Here is a 4661-nt window from a genome sequence, read left to right as displayed (position 1 = left end):
AGATCCTGATGCGGAAATATCTCGCATGGGAGGCTCATGGTAAGGGGATCGATGTTCATTTATTGGCTGAGCCTACTAAGCTGGAGCTGTTACAAAAAGGAATACGAGAAAAAGAAGGAACAATTCAAATCAAGTGTAAGAATCGAAGATCAATTTAGTTTATTCAGTCACAACGTAGCGTCTTTTGGAGATTGTTTTGAAAAATCTCCTACTAACCCTATGAGGTCCAAAAAATATAATAACGAACATATTAGCCATTGGGATTTTCTCTCATAAACAGTGCCTCTACTAGTGCTATATGACTTTATTCTCTTTATCTTAAAAATTTGTACCATTGTATAACTTTGTTTTACCGTGCAATAATATATTTTATTTTGTTTCAGACGAAGGAACATATTGTGGAAAAGTATGGCGGTGAAGAACATTTGCAAGCACCACCTAAATCGCTATTGTTGGCCCAAACCGAAGATTATATAGAATATTCGCGTAGCGGCAAAGTAATCAAAGGAATGGAAAAACCCAAAGCTCGCAGTATATATGAGGAGGATATTTATCTTAGTAATCGTACTACCGTATGGGGTAAGGGGTAAACGGGCGCCGCTTTTTCAAACTTTACAAAATGGGACGTCGCCTTTTTAAACTTTGACAAAAAAGGACGTCGCTTTTTCAAAAAGGGACGTCAGTTGTCCAACTATGATTATTTCGTATTCTTTTTGTTCATTTTCATTCGAAGCGTTTCCATTTATTGAAAGCAACTCTCTTTTCTCTCTATTTAGGTAGCTATTGGAATGGTCGTTGGGGTTACAAATGTTGTAAATCGTTTATAAGAAACTCATATTGCGTGGGTGCGAAAGAGCCTGAAGTTACGGCGGATTTAATGATATATGGGCTTGAAAAAAATAACTCATTAAAAGCGGACAACACCAACAGAGAAGTTAGTGAAGATAGTAGCAAGAAATCTCTAGAAAAATCGTCGTCATCTTCGACATCATCATCATCTTCTGAAAATGAAGAAGAGTTGCAGAAAAGAGTCTCGACGCATAAAAAGACCAAAAAGAAATTGAAAAAACGTGAAAGAAGAAGAATGAAAAAACTAATAAAAAAGGAAAAGAAACGCACAGAAGAACAACAAGAGGCGCTAAACGAAAAAATTGCGGAATCGCTAACAATGCAAGAAATTATGGACGACCGTAAAAGACATTATAACAGTATGTATGATATCAAGGCACCTAGTGAACACGAAATTGAGGAATGGCAACGTAAACGAACAAGAGCTGAAGATCCTATGTTGCAATTTATAGATAAATAATTGTACGCAATGAGAATTGTTTTCACTTCTTTCATAAATTAAAGATAAACCGGATAACAAAATTAATAAATAAACATACTTTCCCATAGAATCGCTTCTCCTATACAAATTTATGATACTTCTCAGACAGATAACTTCAAAGTTTCTTTGCCAGAGTCAGGGGTCTCAAGACTTAAGCATTAAGTTGTCATGCGATGAAAGCCAAAAAGACATAAAAAATTCAGCTAAAGGTAGGCTGACGCAACGTTAAAGGAGAGAAAGCTTGCAGTTGAACAACACGACATTGGATAAACGGCAGCTGAAAATTTTTTTCGTGTCTTCTCGGTGTTAGTGGAAAAAAACGAGAATAAAAAAAAGGAAAAAAGTGTGAAAATGAAAAGAAATTTTTGAAAATTTTTAAGCAAAATATATATAAAAGTTTTTTCCCCGGACTAACATTTAAAACAATATCAGCCTGTTGCCCTACGCTGACAGAGTCTGATTTGGTTACTATAGATATAGATGATTTTGAAGATTTTTATATGAATGCCACCGAGTATAATAAGAGATGGAGGAAGGGAGGGAATGAAGTCGATTTATCTCCCAAAAGAGGAGTTAAAACTAAAGCTTTAATAGTGTTCAGAAAAAACCCTTCTGATTTGGAATAGTTTTGGGTGCCACGATATCAATCAATTGCTTGTTCTTCTTCCTTTTTGGTGCAGGTTGCTTTTTCTTCTTCCTTTTTGGAGCAGGTTGCTTGTTCTTTTTCCTTTTTGTTGCAGGTTGTTTGTTCTTTTTCCTTATTTGGGCAGCGCAATTCCCCGTAATGAATTTAACAAAGACAGCATTAACTTCTTCGAATGTCACAATCAATTGCTTACCAGCAGTTAGTATTTTAATATAGATCCCGAGCGACTTCGAATTGATACTTGTTTTTGTGTTCAAGATCCATTCTGTCTTAACCAGAATGTGGCAAAATCTATAAACGGGACTAATAAAGAATATTTTGAATATTACCTGGCTAATGTTCCGTTCGCAATTTTACCAATGAAAGTATACGAAAGAAGTTATGTTGAGCCAAGTGGAACCTTGAATGGCAAATCGGAAAATCACAAAAGCTTGATAACGACAAGCAACAGCATGCTAGCTTTGTATTCAGCCCTAGCCGCAACGATATTAAAGCTATAATTGCGCATAAAGACTATTCACTATTCAGTGCACCATTGGAAACTTTAGCCTTATAGAAGCTTCACAGTCGGTATTAATTTCTTAACCAAACCTTTTTTTTATTGATGAAGGAAGAAACACATTAGCTCTTAATTTTCTAATGACTAAATACTTTTACGAAATGATTTAAAACATACCGGCAAAAATAGCACCAATCAACTTGTATGTTATATATAGTTTTTGTTAAACATGTGAAAACGTCCAGAACAAGCTTATGAACAACAACTTGGATCTTTTTTTTATGATTTTTTGAAAAGTATCAACGGCTTACAAGAACATAAAGTGGTTAGCAGGGACAGAGCTAAATTGCTGTTTAGCTCTACTCGTTATGCTAGGAATTTTGTTAAAAACAATGATTTTAATGAAAAAAATTTAAAAGCATATATTCCGAGATCATTGAAAAAGCGGTGTCCAATATTCGCATTAAGTCTGCTGTTAGGTTTCGAAGAAGAAATCCTAACAACAAGGACGAATTTGAAACGAGTATTAAAACGAGTATTAAAATTAGTTTTTAAGGGAAAGCCTACCCTAAAGTGATCAAATTTAATTTTTGCAATCTACCCGTGGAGTACATGGTACCCTCTCTAAAGTAATACTTTAAGTGCGGTAGATAGAAACATATGTCAAAGTTCTGCAAAACCAAGGAGGACGGGTGTGAACTACGGAAAGTTTTCCAAGTGCGAAAACTGTGAAACGGTGAGGGTCATTGGTTCAGGCGAGCATAATGCTCTAAACTAGTGCTGCCCAAACAAGAGAAGTCAGGAGAAGTCAGCCACCAAATGTGATTACGGCTATGGTGTTAGTATATTGGTTAAGAAGGCGTCAATTTCAGACGGATTCTCTACAATTCTGCTGGTGACATTATCATCATCAAAATTTTATATCGAACCTGAGCAAAATGTGATTCTACCTGAAGATTTCGATGCTAGACATTGCTTGTATGGTGATCGAGTCTCGAGTAACAAATGCAAGAGCCTTGTAAAAGCCATCAATGCCAGCAGTTATAATGTCTTAAATAATGGTGATACTATCTTTCACAGTAACCGAAGTGGTCGCACGGGAAGCAGTATCTTGGATCTAACTGTTTCTAATTTACGAACACGAATTATGCTGATTCCACTCCATCCTAATAAAAGATACTTGGTTATGTTCAAGACCTATATCAAAGAGTCAATCTGATCACAATACTTTCAATTCCTTTTAGTAGTTTCAAGAATATAACCTTCTGATTGCATGAGTTAATGTATGTCTTACAGTCCAGAAAGAGGGCTACTACTGCAGGTTGTGATGTAGTTAACTATCACATGATCAGAGCCGTCTGGAGGAAACTTAAGTGTCCTCAAGACAATTAATAACTGCTGATATATTAACTTTACAACCTTAGATTTGCGATCTATCAGAGTAGTTTCCATTCCTAAGGCAGGTGAAGACTTAAATGATTTAAGTAACTTCAGATCAATTTCATTAACAGCTGTATTCGTAAAGACTATCAACCTTATGGTTAAGGAAAGACTAAGTGATTTCTTGAAAACTGAGAACATTACAGCTCGTTCTTACGCCTATCAAAAATACAAATCTACGAAAATGACTTTCTTTGGACATCAGCAAAGCGTATGATTGTGTCAACTTGATTAAGCTTGGCAGAATTCTCTTAAATTTTTCATTTCCTCTTCAAATACGTTTATTCAATCGTGTATTGGTAAAGGGTACAGAAAAAGTTGACGTGTACGGTGGTATTCCACAAGGCAATTGTTTAAACCCCGTACTCTTCGGTCTACGCACAGCTATTCCCCATGATATTCAAGGTGAAAAAAACTCATATTTTTCAAAATGCAAATGATTTCCTAATTGTATCTGCGGATTCATCTTTTTCAGTGGCTCTGAATAATCTCTCGATAAAAGCTAATCTTTTCTTCGATGTATGCGCCAATCTTAATTATATTTCAACCCTACCAAAACAAATACTATTTCTAAACGCGAGATCAGGCTCTTTATCAAAGAAACGGAACTGAACCGTTTCTTGGTAGAATTTTAAATGACAGCCTAACTCTTCATGTACGTTATGAGCCAGCCTTCAAAGAATGTCAATCTGGATGCAATATCAGTAAAACATGACTAACAATTCGTCACGCTTGCCTACCAAAGA

At 35.7% G+C, this 4661-nt stretch overlaps 1 pseudogene; it reads left to right on the top strand.

The window, feature by feature from the left end:
- Positions 1 to 8: 8 nt before the first annotated feature.
- Positions 9 to 1318, top strand: LOC119643205 (annotated as a pseudogene).
- The last annotated feature ends 3343 nt before the right edge of the window (positions 1319 to 4661 follow it).

Source organism: Glossina fuscipes, unplaced genomic scaffold (assembly GCF_014805625.2).
Source record: "Glossina fuscipes isolate IAEA_lab_2018 unplaced genomic scaffold, Yale_Gfus_2 58900, whole genome shotgun sequence".
In the NCBI taxonomy this organism is placed as follows: Eukaryota; Metazoa; Arthropoda; class Insecta; order Diptera; family Glossinidae; genus Glossina; species Glossina fuscipes.
Note: the sequence above shows the minus strand (reverse complement) of the source record. Positions and strands in the feature narration are given on the sequence as shown.